Source organism: Pseudophryne corroboree, chromosome 3, assembly GCF_028390025.1.
Source record: "Pseudophryne corroboree isolate aPseCor3 chromosome 3, aPseCor3.hap2, whole genome shotgun sequence".
Taxonomy (NCBI): Eukaryota; Metazoa; Chordata; class Amphibia; order Anura; family Myobatrachidae; genus Pseudophryne; species Pseudophryne corroboree.
The window spans coordinates 99,655,881-99,678,407 of record NC_086446.1 but is presented as its reverse complement, the minus strand read 5'-3'; the positions used below and the strand labels follow the sequence as shown (position 1 = coordinate 99,678,407).

The 22,527-nt window shown below is 48.0% G+C and overlaps 1 pseudogene; it reads left to right on the top strand.

Moving 5' to 3' along the window:
* LOC135057208 (zinc finger protein 27-like) overlaps positions 1–22,527 on the top strand; it is a 145,708-nt pseudogene that overhangs the window by 55,642 nt on the left and 67,539 nt on the right.

Sequence of the window (22,527 nt, the reverse complement as noted above, 5' to 3'; positions counted from 1 at the left end):
TGGCAAGGGCCACAGGCACTGGTAGTGTGAGACAGTTCTAATAATCTTCTAGTTGGAAAGTCCTTACCAGGCCTGACTGTAGCAATGGAGAGAACCCAGGATCGTACCAGCTGGTGTTCCAGGAAAGGCTGGGCTGCTGAAGGTAAAACGGCTGCTGTGGATACTGGCTGGAACCAGACTGTTGTTGGTACGGAGTGGATACTGGCTGGAACCAGTTAAATAATAAACGAACTTGAGAGCGATGAAATAATAATACCGGTGGAGAGTGGTAAACTGCAGAAAGGACACCGGCCCTTTAAGGGAAGCTGTACACTGCTGGAAGCTGGGCTGGAAGCAGGTGATTGACTTGAGAGCGATGAAATAATAATACCGGTGGAGAGTGGTAAACTGCAGAAAGGACACCGGCCCTTTAAGAGAAGTTGTACACTGCTGGAAGCTCGGCTGGAAGCAGGTGATTGCTGTAGCTGGAAACAGGTGAGTCCAGAATGGATCGGAGAGTCAGGCTACACCGCAGATGGAATGCTGGTGCGGGTCTCTATAGCAGAAGTCTGGAGACAGGAGCTGGAACCTGGAAGACAACCACAGGAGAGAGACAAACTGGAACTAGGTTAGACAACCAAAGCACTGACGCCTTCCTTGCTCAGGCACAGCTTACTTATACCTGCAGCAAGGAAGGGGTTGGCTAGGCAATTATGCAAATCAACAATACAGACAGCAGATTGGTGGAAATGCTCAGATGACAAAATCCAAGATGGCTGCGCCCATGCAGACACTTGGAGGGAAGTTTGGTTTGTAATCCATGTGAGAATTGAAACAGTAATGGCGACGCCGGCCACAGGAGACAGGAGACGCCAGACTGACAAGCGCACATTTAACCACGCGGGCACAGCGGAGGCCGCGGCTGATGAAATCACCACTCTGACATTCTGCATGTGGAAACTCAGGAACAGCGGGATCCGGTCCTGGAACGCTGAGCCAGCCTTAGGAGGCATCTGAAGGGTAAGTAATGGCGTCCAGATACCCGGATCGTGACAGCACCCCCCCCTTTAGGAGTGGCCCCAGGACACTTCTTAGGCTTTAAAGGAAACTTTGCGTGGAAATTTCGGACCAAGGCAGGAGCATGGACGTCTGAGGCATTGGTCCAAGAGCGTTCTTCAGGACCATAGCCCTTCCAGTCAATGAGGTATTGTAACTGACCGTAACGGAAACGTGAGTCCAAAATCTTGGCCACCTCGTACTCGACTCCCCGTTGAGTCTGAACTTTGGGAGCTGGAGGAAGTGCGGAATGAAACCGATTCAGGATCAGCGGTTTCAACAAAGAAACATGAAATGTCCTGGGTATTTTCAAGAAGGATGGTAACTGTAACCTGTAGGCAACAGGATTGATGACTTGTTCAATCTTGAAGGGTCCGATGTAGCGAGGTGCAAATTTCATGCTGGGAACTCTCAACCTCAAATTCTTCGTGGACAGCCACACACGATCACCCACCTTGAGAGCAGGAACCGCGCTACGCTTTCTATCGGCAAACTTCTTATACCTGAATGAGGCTTTAAGCAGGGCTGCGCGGACGTTCCTCCAGTTATTTGAAAACTGACGCAAGGTGACATCCACTGCTGGAACAGAAGTTGCGGGAAGCGGTTGGAATTCTGGGACTTTAGGGTGGAATCCATAATTAATGAAGAATGGTGTAGAAGAAGATGAGGAATGGTATTGATTGTTGTGGCTGAACTCGGCCCAAGGAAGGAGTTGAACCCAGTCATCTTGAGAGGAAGACACATATATACGGAGGAAGGCCTCCAAGTCCTGATTCACCCTCTCGGTTTGACCATTGGTCTGAGGATGATAAGCCGTGGAAAACTTTAACTTGACTTGGAGGGCTTGACACAAACTTCGCCAAAATTTGGCTACAAATTGTACTCCACGATCCGAGATGATCTCTTCAGGAAGACCGTGAAGTCGGAAGATCTCTTGTATAAACACTTGAGCCAACTTGGAAGCTGACGGAAGACCGGTGAGAGGGATGAAATGTGCCATCTTGGTGAACCGGTCAACTACCACCCAGATGGTATTAAACTTGTTGCAGATAGGTAGATCGGAAACAAAGTCCATCGACAAATGGGTCCAAGGTCGACGGGGAACAGATAATGGAACCAGTTGCCCCGCAGGCGACTGGCGGGAGACTTTGTGTTGGGCACACTTTGGGCAGGAGGCAATAAATTCCATAACGTCCTTCTTCAGAGTTGGCCACCAGTAGGACCTAGAAATAAATTCAAGGGTTTTCTGAATGCCTGTATGTCCAGCAAAACGGGAAGCATGGGCCCAATGCATGAGCTTCTTCCTTAGAACTGGCTTAACAAAACTTTTCCCTGGTGGAGGCGTAGAGTCCATCCCTACCGTGGAGAATGCCAACGGATTAATAATAGGATGCTTGTCTGCAGACTCGGACTCATTTTCTTGCTCCCATGAGCGGGAAAGGGCATCGGCCTTACGATTCTGAGAACCCGGACAGAACTGGAGTTTAAAGTCAAACCTAGAGAAGAAAAGTGCCCATCTGGCCTGACGAGGATTCAGACATTGTGCGCCTTTGAGATATAAAAGATTTTTGTGGTCGGTAAGTATGGTGATTGAGTGGGAAGCTCCCTCCAACAGGTATCTCCACTCCTCCAGAGCGAGCTTGATGGCTAGCAACTCCTGATCGCCAATGGCATAGTTGCGCTCAGCTGGGGAGAACTTCCGGGAGAAGAAACTGCAAGGATGTAGATGTCCATCTTTGGCCCTCTGGGATAACACTGCTCCTACTCCAACGGAGGAGGCATCTACCTCTAAGATAAAAGGAGAGTCGGTGTCAGGCTGTTTCAGAACTGGTGCAGAGATGAACCGTTGCTTCAGAAGGTGAAAGGCCTGTGTAGCTTCCTCGGACCACTTGGACGGATTAGCACCTTTCTTGGTTAATGCAGTGATAGGCGCCACAATGGTGGAAAAGTCTCGTATAAATTTTCTATAATAATTGGCGAACCCTAAGAACCTCTGGACCCCTTTGAGGCTTAAGGGTATAGGCCAATTCTGGATTGCTTGGAGTTTCTCAGGATCCATCTCTAGTCCGGAACCGGACACAATGTAACCTAGAAACGGAATGGTTTTAACTTCAAACACACACTTCTCCAATTTACAATAGAGGTGATGGACACGGAGACGGGAAAGAACCTCTTTTACCCAGAAACGATGATCTTCGAGATTATTAGCAAAGATGAGGATGTCGTCTAGATAAACCACGACATGGCGGTACAAGATGTCCCTGAAGATCTCATTCACGAAGTGCTGGAAGACTGCTGGAGCGTTGCTCAATCCGAAGGGCATGACGAGGTACTCATAATGTCCGTCACGGGTGTTAAAGGCGGTCTTCCACTCGTCACCCTCACGGATTCGGATGAGATTGTAGGCACCCCTCAAGTCCAGCTTTGTGAAAATGGTTGCACCACTAACTCTATCAAAGAGCTCAGTAATCAGGGGTAAAGGGTATCGGTTCTTGACGGTAATGTCGTTCAGACCCCTGTAGTCGATGCACGGACGCAGACCACCGTCTTTCTTCTTAACGAAGAAGAAGCCTGCGCCGGCTGGAGAAGAAGATGGTCGGATGAAACCCTTCGCCAGGTTCTCTTTGATGTACTCTTCCATGGAGTGTGTCTCGGGCAGAGACAACGGATAAGTTCGGCCTCGCGGTGGAACCTTCCCTGGAATGAGGTCGATTGGGCAGTCCCATTCTCTATGAGGAGGAAGGATATCAGCAGAGGCTTTACTGAACACATCCGTGAAGTCTTGATATGGAGGAGGCGGAACATCAGTTGACCTGGGGAAGGAAGAACAAACAGGAAGAACTTTGGCTAAACAAGTCTCAGCACAGGAGGGACCCCATGCCAGTATTTGCGTAGTCGTCCAGTCAATTGATGGGTTGTGGAGACGGAGCCATGGAAGGCCTAAAACCACTGGATGTGTGGCTCTTGGAATCACTAAAAAAGAAATATACTCAGAATGAAGAACTCCCACTCTCAGACGAACTGGAAGAGTCCTTAAGGAAATGACTGCGTCAAAAATCTTGCTGCCATCCACGGCAGTCAAAGAGATGGACGAGGACAGTCTCTCGGTGGGTAGGGACCACCGTTTAACATAAGCTTCGGTTATGAAATTCCCAGCTGCTCCGGAATCAAGGAGGGCAATGACGTTCCTGTAACGTTGAGCAATTTGGAGCGACACTGGGAGGTTACAGTCATGAGGAGATGGAGAGGAGATCATCACTCCTAGCCGGCCCTCTCCTTGGCGAACTAGGATCTGGAGTCCCGGACGTTTGGGACAGGCATTGATAGTGTGCGACGGAGCTGCACAGTAGAGACAGAGAGACTCAGAGAGACGTTTTCGGCGCTCAGCAGGAGATAGACGGGAACGACTAATTTGCATAGGCTCATCCTTGGATGGAGATGGTTGACGAGAAGGAGGAGCAGAAGATTTAGGAGTAGATGATCTTCCTCGCTCGGTTGCTCTCTCTCTAAAACGTAGATCAACCTTCGTGCAAAGAGAAATTAGCTCATCCAACTTAGAGGGCAAGTCTCTGGTAGCTAACTCATCCTTGATGCGTTCTGATAAGCCATGCCAGAATGCAGCATACAGGGCCTCGTCGTTCCATGCCAGTTCGGATGCCAGGATTTTAAACTGTATAAGATACTGTCCCACGGTACGTGTTCCCTGGCGTAAACGAAGAATCTCAGATGAAGCAGATGTTATCCGGCCTGGCTCGTCGAAGATGCGCCTGAATGTAGCTACAAAGTCAGTATAGGAGGATAGCAGGGGATCAGACTTCTCCCATAAAGGTGATGCCCAGTCAAGGGCTGAGCCACTGAGAAGGGAGATGATATAGGCAATTTTGGTACGGTCACTGAAGAAATTGCCAGGTAGAAGCTCAAAGTGGATTTCACATTGATTGAGAAATCCCCTGCAGAACCTTGGAGATCCATCAAATTTTGCTGGCGTTGGAAGATGAAGATGTGGACTGGAAATGGGTAAGGTGGGTGGGGTTACAGCTGGTGTCACTGTAGTGGACGCACCGGACGTGCCAGGTCCACGGAGGGTCGTTTGAATCCCATCCAGCCGTGTGGAGAGATCCTGGAGACAGCGGATGATGTTGCCCTGTGCAGCCTCCTGATGTTCAAGTCGGGCTGCCAGTTCTTGCATCGGCCTGGCCGCTTGATCCTGGTCTCCGGCTGGATTCATTAGGTCAGTGCTTACTGTCACAACTGAGGGCCTGAGTTGACGGGAGGAAACCTCAGTTGTAGGGGCTGAGATGTAACGGAACCTGGGAGGTTGTATCAGACCCCTAGACATGTAAGTAACATGTAGAATAACTGCCCGAAGGCGTGACCACGACAACCAGGATAAAAGTCAATGATGTTTATTATGACAAACTCCGTAACACAGCAGAAAATAAGAAAACATAAAAGTCAGCAGGGCAATAATACAGTTCCTGGGTACTACAGGGTGGCAAGGGCCACAGGCACTGGTAGTGTGAGACAGTTCTAATAATCTTCTAGTTGGAAAGTCCTTACCAGGCCTGACTGTAGCAATGGAGAGAACCCAGGATCGTACCAGCTGGTGTTCCAGGAAAGGCTGGGCTGCTGAAGGTAAAACGGCTGCTGTGGATACTGGCTGGAACCAGACTGTTGTTGGTACGGAGTGGATACTGGCTGGAACCAGTTAAATAATAAACGAACTTGAGAGCGATGAAATAATAATACCGGTGGAGAGTGGTAAACTGCAGAAAGGACACCGGCCCTTTAAGGGAAGCTGTACACTGCTGGAAGCTGGGCTGGAAGCAGGTGATTGACTTGAGAGCGATGAAATAATAATACCGGTGGAGAGTGGTAAACTGCAGAAAGGACACCGGCCCTTTAAGAGAAGTTGTACACTGCTGGAAGCTCGGCTGGAAGCAGGTGATTGCTGTAGCTGGAAACAGGTGAGTCCAGAATGGATCGGAGAGTCAGGCTACACCGCAGATGGAATGCTGGTGCGGGTCTCTATAGCAGAAGTCTGGAGACAGGAGCTGGAACCTGGAAGACAACCACAGGAGAGAGACAAACTGGAACTAGGTTAGACAACCAAAGCACTGACGCCTTCCTTGCTCAGGCACAGCTTACTTATACCTGCAGCAAGGAAGGGGTTGGCTAGGCAATTATGCAAATCAACAATACAGACAGCAGATTGGTGGAAATGCTCAGATGACAAAATCCAAGATGGCTGCGCCCATGCAGACACTTGGAGGGAAGTTTGGTTTGTAATCCATGTGAGAATTGAAACAGTAATGGCGACGCCGGCCACAGGAGACAGGAGACGCCAGACTGACAAGCGCACATTTAACCACGCGGGCACAGCGGAGGCCGCGGCTGATGAAATCACCACTCTGACATTCTGCATGTGGAAACTCAGGAACAGCGGGATCCGGTCCTGGAACGCTGAGCCAGCCTTAGGAGGCATCTGAAGGGTAAGTAATGGCGTCCAGATACCCGGATCGTGACAGACACGTGTACGCAAAGCAAAGATCCACCGTAACACAATTTATACTTTTATCAATGTAGATGATCCTTGATCATCTACCACACACCACACTGACTTCGCCTTATCTCCCAGGCAAAAACTGTGTGTTTGTCTACACTTTAACTATATTACCTTTACTCAAACTATTGAAATAGCGGCAAATCTCTCTCAGCACGTTTATCAACTATAAACTGGCAAACAGGAGAGTGACATACGAAAATACACAAATGAAAAGGAAATGCAGATATATATGTGTGCGTGCAAGACAGAAAAATAAACAGTTTTAAAAGACACTAGCGTTTTGCTCTTACCTCCGGTTCCCGGATTCCTTCAGCACCCTTTACCTAAGCGAAGCAGACGCTTATCCCATCAGCACTACGAGGGATACAACCTCCCGCCCTTTGCTGATGGATAATGTCTGCTGATATTACCTAGTGCAGATATGTGAAGGACTGGACGGCCCCCAATTGATAAAGCTAAATATTTATCGTATATAAAACACTTTAAGAGGTCTAAGAACACTGTACGCTATCTACGTAAGAAGTACCGTAGGGGTACACAAGTTGCGTAACGATCGCTCAACCGTAGTCGAGACGCTCAAGCGTCACGTTCGCTTACGGCCCAGAGATCACAGGCAGGCACGCTATTGGCTGCCGACTAACGTAATGATTCGCTATAGCGTAGCGGACGCTTGGGACCACGAGGAGATCTCCAGCGGTGCAGACGCTTACGACGTTAAACCTTTATATCTATACCATTAACAACGAAATATACAGTAAACCTTAGTGTGGTGATAGAGTGTAAATGCAACCTGGTGTAACCTGATTAACTACAAAGCTGCTTGGGCGTCACCGACGCTCAGGGAATACTTAACACTATAAGAAATACACAGATACCTGGGCTTAGGGTCCAAAACCTATTATATGTATTATGACTATTATACTTGCAAAAGAATCACAGTACAAAGCATACACTACAATATAACATAGACTAACTAACCAGATAATTACACAGGAAATACCATACAATACAATACAATACAATCAAGGGAAAATAAGGGAAAAAGAGGGGAGAGAGAGATGGCTCATAATAACATCAAGACAATATGACTGCGGAGAAAACTTACGCACAAGGGGAAACGATCGCATGCGCCTCGATATCCAGCTCCCGATTATCAGCAATGAGAACCGTTGAAGAGAGTGAACTGGATATGGTCGGCCTGCCTATTTATGCCCCACACACAATGCAATTCAATGGTCCCTACAATCTTATTGTTCATTGGACACAGGAATTCGGCTTCGCATTATAACAAAAGGTCATAGGTTGATTCATACAGGTGGGCTGTGACTATTTCCAACTGCTCAGGTGGGAGGGAAACTGGGTTTCCCGCCGCATGGGTAATAAAGTGCAAATAAAGTAAATGTTCATAAACTTCTTATGTCCATGACTATTCGCACGAGCGATTGATCTGCTTCAAACCAACACCGGAATATTTCTAATTAAATATTCTTCCGATGGATACTAAACACCACTGTATTACTCCTGTCTGACCCTTCGTATCAAACAAAGAGGGATTTCTCTGTTCATGAACATTCTATATTAACCAAACTTTCAGAATCTATCAAAGGGACCATGATCTACAAAATACATTATATAGTGAAAATATGTAATGATTGAGTCGCACGCTACGATCGCATAAACTCTACCGTAAATACGCATACCATGCGCCTGCGGGTGCCCGCGACTGTGAGTATGCGCACGTACGGGAGAGCGTACGCATGCGCAGCACGGACCTGTGTGAGGTGCAGATATGGTAGTGTGCATAGAGATATTTTTCTGACTTTGACAACCCCCATAGTATCTGAGGTTGAAAAAAGACAATTGTCCATCGGGTTCAACCTATTTGTGGTCTCCTATGCACGATTGTTTTGTATAAAATTTTGACTGAAGTTGCTGACTGCCGTTCCGATTAACCCCTCTTTTTTATAATAACCATAGTGCGTGACTATGCCCCGTAACCCTGGATATCCTTATCCATTAGGAATTTATCTAACCCATTCTTAAAGGTGTTGACTGAGTTGGCCGTACCTTCAACTCATTCCGAGTTGATCGCTAGCTGCTGTTGTTCGCTGTGTAGCGATCATTTAAAAAAACGGCAAAACTGCGCATGCACCGCAATGCGCACGCGCGGCGTACGGGTACAAAGAGCATCGTGGTTTTGTACAAGTTCTAGCGACGCTTTCAGTCGCACTGGCGGACGCAAGGTGATTGACAGGAAGTGGGAGTTTCTGGGTGGCAACTGACCGTTTTCTTGGAGTATTTGGGAAAACACAGGCGTGGCCGGGCGTTTGCTGGGCGGGTATCTGATGTCAATACCAGGTACTTTGTCGCAGCAAACATCGCACAGGATAAGTAACTACAGGGCTGGTCTTGTTCTGCACAAAATGTGTTTGCAGCCGCTCACACTTCTGCAAAGCGAAAATACACTCCCCCGTGGGCGGCAACTATGTGTTTGCATGGCTGCTAAAAGTAGCTAGCGAGCGATCAACTCAGAATGAGGGCTCTAGTACCCAACCTAGTACCTCTGTTTATTACACTGTATTGTTCCAAAAATATGTCTGCTTACAACTACTGTACCATTGTTATGTCGGTTTCTCTGTTACTTGTGTTTTCCCTGTACGGTGCTGCAGAATCTATGTAGCTCATTATAAATAAGATATGATAATGTACAGAGAAGAATACTTTATGAAGATGGTCAAAGAGTTGTCAGTTATCCATGTCCAGTTGTAGACATAGGGCCATAGAGAGGGATGTGCGAGCGGTGTTGTTGCACAGGGCCCCGGGCCCCACAACCCCTGCATCTATCTAGCAGGGTACCTGTGTACAGCCGCCTGGAGCATCTGGGCAGCTCTCCACTTTCTACTACTGCTGGCTCCGCCCCCTCACATGACATCACAGGGATGGCAGTGAGCCCTGCTCTGTCGCTGGTTGTAGACAACCCCTCCATCAGCCTACTGGCATAGCAGCCTAAGGAACCACAATCTACAAACTGTAGTGTGTTGGAATGTCACTCACAGGAGCCATTTCTCTTTATATTATCCTTGTATTTATATCATTTGATCACAATTTTTTTTCTCTCCACCAGATTTCACAGAGGATACAAAAATATCTGGAGGTTCCTACAGCCCTGTTTCTTCCCCGGACTGTAGGAAGGAGGATCACAGTGTTGGCATAAATATCCAGCCTTCAGCATACCCACCAACCCATAGGCAAACCCCCATAACCTGTCCGGAGAATGCTACTGAGAAATCGTCTTCATTTGAAGCTGAAAATCTCACCGGCGTTTGCTCACCCAGCGATCACACGTCGCAGCATATTAAGGAGGAATCGGCCTCATGTGACGGAGGAGAGCTCACACACACTGACACTTACACACAGTACACACCCACTCATATTAAGGAGGAGTCGGTCTCGTGCGAAGAAGATCTGACAGATACTGAAATTTCTACAGATCATCCACAGTACTTATCTATTCTCATCAAGGAGGAGTCAGTCTCGGGTGATGAGGGTGACCTCGCAGACACTGACCTGTATACACCCACAGGTCATATGCAGTATACACCTACTCCTACTGAGGAACGCAGCGGGCCTGGCGACAGACAGCTATCAAAAGAGAGACCATTCAAGTGCTTGGAATGTGGGAAGTGCTTTGAATGTAACTCGGAACTAGATATACACCACAAGATCCACAATGGAGAAAAGCCCTACCCGTGCTCTGAGAGTGGGAAATGTTTTACCAGTAGCTCAAACCTTATCAAACTTACGACAATACACACTGGAGTGAAGAGATTTCCCTGTGCGGAATGTGGGAAGTGTTTCATCAGTAACTCGCACCTTATTAAGCACCAGAGAATTCACACAGGGGAGAAGCCCTACTCCTGCGCGGAGTGTGGAAAATGTCACATCAGTAAGTCAGACCTCATGGTGCACCAGAGAATTCACACGGGGGAGAAGCCTTACTCCTGCACCAACTGCGGGAAATGCTTCATCAGCAACTCTGCTCTTATCCGGCACCAGAAGATTCACACAGGGGAGAAGCCCTACTCCTGCGCGGAGTGTGGGAAGTGTTACATCAGTAAGTCAGACCTTATCGTGCACCAGAGAATTCACACGGGGGAGAAACCGTACTCCTGCGCCGACTGCGGGAAATGCTTCATTAGCAACTCGCCTCTTATACGGCACCAGAAAATTCACACAGGGGAGAAGCCGAACTCCTGCGCCGAATGCGGCAAGTGCTTCATCAGCAAGTCGGACCACCTTAGACACCTGAAGACTCACAGAGGAGAGAAGCCCTATTCCTGTTCTGAGTGCGGGAAGTGTTTCAACAGTAGCGCACCTCTAATCAGACACCAGAAGATTCACACAGGGGAGAAGCCCTACTCCTGCGCCGAATGCGGCAAGTGCTTCATCAGCAAGTCGGACCTCCTTAGACACCTGAAGACTCATAAAGAAGAGAGAAGCCCTATTCCTGTGCCGAGTGCGGGAAGTGTTTTATCAGTAGCGCACCTCTAATGAGACACCAGAAGATTCACACAGGGGAGAAGCCCTACTCCTGCGCCGAATGCGGCAAGTGCTTCATCAGCAAGTCGGACCTCCTTAGACACCTGAAGACTCATAAAGAAGAGAGAAGCCCTATTCCTGTGCCGAGTGCGGGATGTGTTTTATCAGCAGCGCACCTCTAATCAGACACCAGAAGATCCATATGGCAGAGAAACCCTGCGCCTGCCCACAGTGTGGGAAATGGTTCAGCAGTCCTTCAGATCTGGTCGTGCACCGGAGGAGTCGCACAGCGGGAGAACAGCTTCCTTGCGCTAAGCGTGGGGAGCTGTGTGCCAGTAGCTCCGATCTCACTGAACATCACAGGACGCACATTGGGCAGAAACTGTATCCTTGCTCTGAATGTGGAAAATGGTTTACCAGTAACTCCGATGTTGTGGCCCACCACAGGACCCACATGGGGGCGAAACCCTACTCTTCTACTTTTTCTACTTCTTCATCACCATACAAGTCATGCAGGAGACCATGTGACTTGCTGTAAATTAAAGTCACCGTACCCTTAATCCATATCCAGTTCATTGTGAAGTTAGTAGGGGGGACATCCTACCTTTTGCACTGAAATTTTAGCTGGTGCTGTGCAAAACCAAATTTCTCTTTTAATTGTAGTCTGTGAATCTAGGATCTACACAGGAGGTGTCCATCTCACAGATTCCAACTGCTGCACTCGCAGTTCGTGCCCTTGTGTTAGACCTTGCTCCAATGTCTCTTCCAGATTTACTGTAGCTGGGTTGGGATGGTGGCTGTTCTTGTTTGTACAGTCATATGTGCCAAGGAAAAATTGGCCTGACCTGAGCTGGAATTATTAGCCAGTATTTTTTTTTTCCTCTCTGCTTTGTCAAGTGCTGAGAAACAACCCATGGAAGGACTGACAGTGGCTCCACCTACTCAGAAACCCAATAATCGACTGACCTATAGTGGTTACCGCATCTTTGTATGTAGCCACTGGGACTGCGGGGGTCATTCAAAGTTGATCGCTAGCTGCATTCGTTCGCTGTGCAGAGATGAGGCAAAAAAAGGCACTTCTGCGCATGCGTATGCGGCGCAATGCACACGCACGTCGTACAAATGCAACGAACGATGTAGTTTCACACAAGGTCTAGCGAAGCTTTTCAGTAGCACTGCTGGCCGCAGAGGGATTGACAGGAAGAGGGCATTTCTGGGTGTCAACTGACCGTTTTCAGGGAGTGTTCGGAAAAACGCAGGCATGCCAGCAAAAACGCAGGCGTGGCTGGGCGAACGCAGGACATATTCGTGACGTCAGAACAGGAACTGAACAGTCTGAAGTGATCGCAAGCGCTGAGTAGGTATTGAGCTACTCTAAAACTGCACAAAAAAAGATTGCCGCCGCTCTGCGATTCCTTCGTTCGCACTTCTGCTAAGCTAAAATACACTCCCAGTGAGCGACGGCATAGCGTTTGCACGGCTGCTAAAAACTGCTAGCGAGCGAACAACTCTGAATGATCCTCTGCATACAATGCTGCTGGTGGCTGCGGCATTTTCATAAGTTCTCTACCTGGCTTTTTGTTTTGTTTTTTTGAGGTTTCTGATATGATGTAGTTTTGTTAAATAAAAACTTGAAACCATCAATCGTGTTTCATCTGTTTATTTTTTTATCTAAGATGCATTTTACTACGGTCTGATGATCATTTTTCAATTAAATACGTATGGCCTTTACACATTGGCCGCGGAACCCTGTGCAAGTTAACTCCCCCTTCTTCTGCTTGCACCTACGTCCACAGTTTTCAGTTGGGGGTGGAGATAGTAAAATCCGTGGCCATTGTAAAGAGGAATGCAGATTATCTGAGAGTCTGGGGTAAATTTACTAAGATGGTAATTCTTTTTAAGATGGGATGTTGGTCATGGCAACCAATCAGATTCCAGGTATTATCTTCTAGAAGTTGCTAGATAAATGAGATATAGAATCTGATTGGTATCTATGGGCAACATCCCATCTTAAATAGAACTCCCATCTTAGTAAATATACCCCTATGTTAGACACGTGGCGCCCAACAGCCTGGAGTGGTTATGTGATGTTCCTGTTGTCTGATGCAGGAAGATTGCATCAGACAAATAGTAAGTATTTATTACCATGTTCTACAAGACACAATCATTCCTGTATACTACCAGTGCTTCACATTGAAACAAACAGGACCCCTGACGTATTACAGATGTAAAGACAAACATAGGGGGTAATTCCAAGTTGATCGCAGCAGGAAATTTTTTTAGCAGTTGGGCAAAACCATGTGCACTGCAGGGGGGGCAGATATAACATGTGCAGAGAGAGTTAGATTTGGGTGGGTTATTTTATTTCAGTGCAGGGTAAATACTGGCTGCTTTATTTTTACACTGCAAATTAGATTGCAGATTGAACACACCACACCCAAATCTAACTCTCTCTGCACATGTTATATCTGCCTCCCCTGCAGTGCACATGGTTTTGCCCAATTGCTAACAGAATTCCTGCTGAGATCAACTTGGAATTACCCCCATTATTCCCATGAGATTTCTTATAGGCCCGTGTACTATTCTCTGTGTAATTACTCCCCATAAGCCACAGTACTACTTTCAATAGTTGATAACTCCACAAACGCACTCTCATACTCAGAATGTCAACATTGTTGTAATGTCAGCATGCAGCATGTCGAAATTGACAACGTCGACATTCATCATGTTGACATTAAAATGCCCCTTGGGGTTCCGCAGTCATCTGACGGTGACTTCCAGCTGTTCCGGCAGTGAATATCACTACCCCTCCCCCTAATGTCTAACCCTCTCCTTCCGCAGCCTGACTCTCCCTATAGTGCCTAACACTGACCCTTCCCTTCTGTAGGCTAACCCTGCCCTACCTTAGTGCCTAACCATGGGCCTAATTCACACCTAATCGTAGCAGCAAATTTGTTAGCAGTTGGGCAAAACCATGTGCACTGCAGGGGGAGAGGATATAACGTGCAGCGAGAGTTATATTTGGGTGGGTTATTTTGTTTCTGTGCAGGGTAAATACTGGCTGCCTTATTTTTACACTGCAACTTACATTTCAGTTTGAACACACCCCACCCAAATCTAACTCTCTCTGCACATGTTATATCTGCCCCCCCCCCTCCCCCTGCAGTGCACATGGTTTTGCCCAACCGCTAACAAATTTGCTGCTACGATCAACTCTGAATTAGGCCCAATGGCCCTCATTCCGAGTTGATCGCTCGCTAGCTGCTTTTAGCAGCATTGCACACGCTAGGCCGCCGCCCTCTGGGAGTGTATCTTAGCTTAGCAGAATAGCGAAAGAAAGATTAGCAGAATTGCTACTAAAAATTTTCATGCAGTTTCTGAGTAACTCCAGACCTACTCCTAGATTGCGATCACCTCAGTCCGTTTAGTTCCTGGTTTGACGTCACAAACACGCCCTGCGTTCGGCCAGCCACTCCCCCGTTTCTCCAGCCATTCCTGCGTTTTTCCCTGGCACGCCTGCGTTTTTTTAGCACACTCCCGGAAAATGGTCAGTTACCTCCCAGAAACGCCCCTTTCCTATCAATCACTCACCGATTAGCAGTGCGACTGAAAAGCGCCGCACGAACACCAGCAATTCTAAGTTGTGTGTTAAATAACTTAGCGCATGCGCGCTGTGTACCATGCGCATGCGCATTTTCCACCAAAACGCTGCGTTGCGAAAAACAGCAACGCGCGAACAACTCGGAATGACCACCAATATCCCTCTGCCCCTGCAGGTTAACCCTAACCTCCCCCTAGTACCTAACCCTAACATGCCCTCCTGTAGGCTAACCTTCCCCTCTCCTCCCATTACCCGACCCTAACCCTGCTCTCCTGCAGCACAACCCAAACTGTCTTCTGCTTATCCATATCGATAGTTCAACAATGTCGGCATCATACATTAAATGTTGATATTGATGTGGCGTTGACACGATTGCCAGCACTGTAAATATCGACACAATGACTGCATCCCCCACAAAACATTGCAGGGGTACTGACGCAGAACTCGTACATATTCACTTAATACATAAAAGAGAGCCAAGTGCGCTCTTAATACTGTAGGTGATGCACTTAGGACCACAAAGTGAATCTTTTTGGTATAAATTTATATTTAATTAATAATTCTTAGAAAATGTACATTTTTGTACGGATGGAATCCCAATAGTTTAGTGAAATTTAAACCGTAAGATGGAATGTGTAGAGAAAGTGAAAATAAGATCATGTTCACTGTAATACACATCCCAGCATGCCCTAAATCAGAACTGTGGCAGGACATGCTGGGATGTGTAGTTCCCCAGCAGCTGGAGGGCTGCTTGTTGAATACCCCTGCTTTACACGCTTGTCACTATACCAGGCACCTGCAGGCTATTTTGCACCAACAAGGCTAAACCAGAAAAAAATCTTGCGGCAATAAGTGTTTTCTGTGCTGCCTTCAGTCTATCACCTGTCGCCAGCACAACGGACGTGAAAACATATTTTAACATATCCAGGCAAGTATCACTATTAAATAGTGCTCAAGTTTATTTGACGCTAATCAAAAGAGGGACTGCAATTGCAGAACAATACTGGTTTCCTGATAGCCAGAATTGGGGTATCTGCTTCAGGCTCAATCCATGGTATGCAAGACCCTTCTCCAATCACTGCCAAACACAGTATCAGTCTTGCTTCAATGTCACCGGCTTCCAGTAGGTAGACAAGTCCATAAGACCTACAGCGAACAATGATGAAGGCAGATAAGTGCTGGTCCTCGCAGTCCTTTCCTATAACCTCCACTTCTCGATCAATCTAGAAGGAGCTGTAACCTTGAGCCAGTCCTGAAATCCTGAGCCGCCATCATTAGTCATTTCTATAATTTGGTATGTGTAAAATATGAATTATTAATACAAGTAGTCATCATGATGAAATGACTGGAGATAGCTAGGGGATCAATCCTAGGAGAAGTCACCTGCCCAATTGGAATGGAATGCAGATATCGCAGCTACTCTTTCTTCTCAACCACAGGAGACCGTTTACCTGTCCGTGCGCCACATTTTCCCATGCTACAGCCATATAGAACTACGGGTTAAATTGATCAACCAGCTAGGTAACATCGCTTACTCAGTCCAAGATGTGCTGGTGTCATTTCTCCTCTGCCGGGGGTCCTTTCCAAGAATTTGGGACTGTCTCTGTATTACAGACGTGTATTGTAAGCCTATTACAAGCCAAATACAGAGACCTGTATTACAAGTCTCTGTATTGGGGACTGTCTCTGTATTACAGACCTGTATTGTAAGCCTATTACAAGCCAAATACAGAGACCTGTATTACAAGTCTCTGTATTGGGGACTGTCTCTGTATTACAGACCTGTATTGTAAGCCTATTACAAGCCAAATACAGAGACCTGTATTACAAGTCTCTGTATTGGGGACTGTCTCTGTATTACAGACCTGTATTGTAAGCCTATTACAAGCCAAATACAGAGACCTGTATTACAAGTCTCTGTATTGGGGACTGTCTCTGTATTACCAGCCTTTGTCACAATGGGGGTAATTCAGACCAGATCGCTGCTGTGCATTTTCGCACAGCAGGCGATCAGATCTGAACTGCGCATGCGTATGCACCGCAATGCGCTGGCGCGTCGCACAACAGCACCGGGCATCAGTGCCTAGCAAAGGGATGGTGTGAAAAAAAACGAATGCACGGGCGATCGCAAGGTGTTTAAAACAATCGCAGCGTGTGAGTAAGTCATGGGCTGTGCAGAGACTTGTGCAGCTCTGCTACAAAAGCGATCGTACACCTGTACAGCACTTTACCCCCCCCCCCCCTGTAGGCAGCAACTATCTGATCGCCGGGCTGCAAAAAACGCACCCTAGCGATTAGGTCTGAAGTACCACCAATGTTCATCCGAGATACGCGAGCATTACTAAGGACTGCAATTGCGAATCTGCTGCGAGCAGCTTTGCATTTGCAATCCTTAGTGAATTAGGGGGGTAATTCAGATCTGATCGCAGCAGCAAATTTATTAGCTAATGGGCAAAACCATATGCACTGCAGGGGGGGCAGATATAACATGTGCAGAGAGAGTTAGATTTGGGTGGGTTATATTGTTTCTGTGCAGGGTAAATACTGGCTGCTTTATTTTTACAATGCAATTTAGATTTCAGTTTGAACACCCCACCCAAATCTAACTCTCTCTGCATATGTTATATCTGCCCCCTGCAGTGCACATGGGGGTCATTCCGAGTTTATCGCTCGCTAGCAGTTTTTAGCAGCCATGCAAACACATTCTGTGCAAAACAAGACCAGCCCTGTAGTTACTTATCCTGTGCGATGTTTGCTGCAACGAGTGACACAGTAATGACTTCAGATACCCGCCCAGCAAACGCCCGGCCATGCCTGCGTTTTTCCAACCACTCCCAGAAAACGGTCAGTTGCCACCCAGAAACGCCCTCTTCCTGTCAATCTCCTTGCAATCGGCTGTGCGTTCAGAACCGTCGCTAGAACCAGTGCAAAACCACAATGGACTTCGTACCCATACGACGCACGTGCGCACTGCGTTTTTTTCACTGATCGCTACCCAGCGAACAACGGCAGCTAGCGATTAACTCGGAATGACCGCCAAGGTTTTGCCCAACTGCTAACAAATTTGCTGCTGCGATCAACTCTGAATTAGGCTCTAGGCCCAAAGCTTATTGACCAATACTGCAACTGCTAACACTCGCTTGCTGGGGGCCGCCCAGCACGCTAATTGCCGCCAGCGATGCAATAGTAAATTGCAATCGTATTGAAGACCCCGCAAAATAAGGGTAGCGCCCTGCCTTCGCAGCCTGGCTGTGAAGGCAGACGCACCACCACCATGTTTTTTCTACCGGTGGCAACGCCAAAAAGGGACCAAACCCACCAGCATTTCTGTCAACACCCCCCCACAACTCCACGTCACAGCACCATGAAAGCCCTCTGCCAGTCAAGCAGAAGCATTTGCATCACTGCGATGCAAACGCATTGCCCGGCCCACGCACATGCAGATTGGACCCTGCGCGCACACACTGGTCTGAAAATTGGCATAATGCAATGGCATCGCTGGTGCAATGCAAGCTGAATAAGGCCCTTTATCGCTTTATTCGTTTTTACTATATACTTTATTAGCACCCAAAATGTTCTTGTTTTTGTTGTCTAATACATGTATTGGATTCAATATAAAAAGGAGAACTTACAGTTGAGTATAACCGCTGCTGGGACTGGTAAGAATGAACGGTACCGTCTTCTGATCTGAGATCAGGTCCCTTCGGGTCTGCACTAGAACAAACCGTTGTAATACCTTTTTGAAACACTTGATTACACCTCTCTTGATGTCACCTCCAACTCTTTTATGGCTGGTATCTGATCCTGTTTGGTGATGGCTCTGATGGCCCAGTTTGTTCCACCCGTTCCGCCGCCCGCTTTACAGTGCCGAGAAAATAGGCACTGTATAGCGGGAGAATGGGGCTACGATGATGCGATTCAGCGCAAATTGCGGTATCAAGTCCCCTCAGCCCGACCACTTGTGCTCTATTGTGGGTGGATGAATGGGGATGCGGGAGACTTGTCCGCCTTTCCGGGGGGCCGGAAGTGTCACCCAATATTCGGTAGCCTCCCGGCCGTTCCGGGAGGATAGACAAGTATGGTCAAGGTAGGCTGACCATATTATCCCTTTTACCTGGGACGCTCATGAATTACACAGGTTCTGTGGCTGGCTGACTACGAGCCTGCATTTCACCTGGTTTTAAGCAGCCACAGAACCTGTGTAATTCATGAGTGTCCCAAGTTAAAGGGATAATATGGTCAGCCTAGTTAAGGAGCATTGTGAACGGCTAACCCAGGTCATCCGACCCAGGTTCCATTTAGAACTTTGGGAGAGCCGGATCGCCTGTGCTTGATTATATAGTTTCCTAGTGCTGGCAGAACAGTTAAAACTGCACCACCCTTGTGTAGTGTAAACGAGGCTGACCCAGGAATAACCAGGGTGGGATCCGCAGTGTGAACACGGTTCCAATCCGGGTCAGAACCAGGATTTTGGTGTAAAATAGGTATAATAAATGGATAAAAAATGGTGTGTGTGTGTCTGTGTGTGTGCGTAAGGGAGTGATTTTTGTTTTAAACAATACAGTATTTTCTTCCTGTTCCCCTATAGCAGAGGTTCCCAAACGTGATCCTCAAGGCACCCAACAGTCCAGTATATCCATGGCTCAGCACAGATGGTTAAATCAAATTGACTGAGGTGCTAATTAAGCATACTTGCCTACTCTCCCGGAATGGCCGGGAGGCTCCCGAAAATCGGGCGACCCTCCCGGCCCCCCGGAAGAGCAGGCAGGTCTCCCGATTTCAGGGGTCCTCTCTGCCCGGCCGCCCACTTAGCGAGTAAAGTGGGCGGTCCGGGCAGGAGATGACGCGATTCTTGTTGAATCGCATCATCATAGCCAAGCCCCCTGCTATATAATGCCGGTAATAGCGGCATTACACAGTGGGGGCATGGCTTACATGACGCGATTCCACAGCCACGCCCCCATCCCGCCTCCACCACGCCCTGTCTCACCTCTGGCCCGCCCCCCTCTGGACGTAACCTCACTGCCCGCCCCCCTGCTGAGCCGACCTGGCTGCTCTCTCCCGGAGAGAGCAGCCTAGAAGACGGCAAGTATGTAATTAAGTCACCTGTGGCCAAGCATGTATACATGTAAAACCTGGACCGTGGGGGCGCCTTGAGGACCGCGTTTGGAAACCTCTGCCCTACAGTATCCTGCAGCTCTGGAGGCTGGTTGCCAAGACATGCTATTAGAATGCTCCGGCAGCCATGGAACTTGTAGTTATAAAAGTGGCAGAATACACAAGACTGCCTGGGACTAGTAGTTCAAAGCCAAATTACATATCCTTTTCCAAGTTATTACTTCAACAGTCACTAACAAAAGGTATTGTGTGGACCCCATGGGAGGGGTTTAATGGAGTTTGAGATCGTCGGAGGAGTGGGATGCCGGCTGATCTTGGATATTTTTTTTTTAAAGGGGCAACACATACAAGGCAAAACCATACCTTGTAAGTGATGGCCCCTGCATAGCGTCTATTCACCGCTGCTCTGTGAAGCAGGGCAGCGAGAGACTGAGCCTCCCAACTGCCCCCCCTACCGCGGGACACTACGGCCCGCGGGTGGGACAGCGGGACAGACCCCAAAAAACGGGACTGTCCCGCGAAAATCGGGACAGTTGGGAGGTATGGCCCCTTTAAAATTCATTGTGATTGCCCCTTTAAAAAAAACGTTCAAGGTCATCCGGCATCCCGTGCCTCCGCCCTCCAGCGATCTTGGACTCCATTACATCCCAGTGGTACCCAAATGATCATACTAAAGGTCAAAAGATGCCAAGAAATAATACTACATAAGATAAGAATATAACATTTCCCACTGCCCGAACCCTTTCTGTGGCTCCAAGAAACGACACTAGACACAACTCTATGCTGGGACTTCTTATTGTATAGCAGTTTCCACATACATACAGGCCCTCATTCCGAGTTGTTCGGTCGCAAGGCGATTTTAGCAGTATTGCACACGCTAAGCCGCCGCCTACTGGGAGTGAATCTTAGCTTCTTAAAATTGCGAACGATGTATTCGCAATATTGCGATTACACACCTCGTAGCAGTTTCAGAGTAGCTCCAGACTTACTCGGCATCTGCGATCAGTTCAGTGCATGTCGTTCCTGGTTTGACGTCACAAACACACCCAGCGTTCGCCCAGACACTCCCCCGTTTCTCCGGCCACTCCTGCGTTTTTTCCGGAAACGGTAGCGTTTTTTCCCACACGCCCATAAAACGGCCTGTTTCCGCCCAGTAACACCCATTTCCTGTCAATCACACTACGATCGCCGGAGCGAAGAAAAAGCCGTGAGTAAAAATCCTATCTTCATAGCAAATTTACTTGGCGCAGTCGCAGTGCGGACATTGCGCATGCGCACTAAGCGGAAAATCGCTGCGATGCGATGAATTTTACCGAGCGAACAACTCGGAATGAGGGCCACAGATGGGATGCATTTGCAGACAAGTATAGGATGGGGACCCCGAGCTACCCTTTAAGAGAAATCTACAACTAAGGTTAACTTGAGCAATTGTATAAAAAATAAAAAAAAATAAAAAATTATATATATATATATAAATATATATAATTAATGATACAAGACAGAGATCATGAATGGAACCGGAACCGGAAAACTTTCGTAAAGAACTAAAGTCCCAGTGGCAGATTATTAGCAGGTGGAACGCAAACCCGGGAGCAGGTGGAACGCACAGACAGGAAGTGATTTGTATATTGCAGAAGCAGCGTCCGGTGCGGGCGGACGCCTGTGCTGCACTCACTCTCACTGTAGACAGCAGGGAGGAGGCGGTACACTGGCTGTAATACCGGTAATTACATTGATTGCACTCGGTGTCTTTGCCTTGTTTTTTATTACACTTCATACAGCAGCAGCCTCTGTGTCCAGGGGATGTTTTACCTCATTTGTCATTTGCTATATTCCCCCATCTAACACATGGGATCAGTGTCATTCATCCATGTCACCTACTTCTGCTCTGATATATTGTATTATTACGTGCAACTATATCCCACACCATGGAGTAGATGTATTAAATGTCGGTATGGGGGAGGGGAGTGATAACAGTGCATGTTATGTACACAGGTATCGCTTCTCCCCCATGTATGACAGCGGTGGTGCGTGCAAGGTGACAGATGTGCCATGTACCCCTCTCCATATTGCTGCTGCTATCTACACGATAGCACACCGAAGTGTCAGGCAATGTCTGATCGTTCCGACACCTGCAGCTGTAATTTCCAACAGCTGCAGGTGTTGTTGCCCATACACCACAGCAGGGACAGCGCTGTACCTGGCTGTGGCAGGTGCTGGCTGCATATGAGATCTTGCAAGACTTTTGAGATATCGCGTATGCCCAGTAAAACCGGCTATGGGGGAGCTACACAGCGCATCAGCACTAGTTTCCACTTCTCCCCTCTCCGGGAGCTGAGGTGTTAATAGGAGTGGTATTCAGTATGCCGAATGTCGGGATCCCGGCGCACAGTATACCGGCGCCGGAATCCCGACACCCGGCATACCGACAGTAATTCTCCCTCGTGGGGGTCCACGACCACCCTGGAGGGAGAATAAAATAGTGTGGTGCGCGTAGCGCGCCACCGTGCCCGCAAGGGGCTCCTTTGCACTCGCCCCGCTGTCGGTATGCCGGCGGTCGGGCTCCCGGCGCCGGTATGCTGGTCGCCGGGAGCCAGAGCGCCGGCATACCGTACTACACCCGTTAATAGTATACATCTCGGCGCTAGTGCTTCCCGCTTCGCCTCAT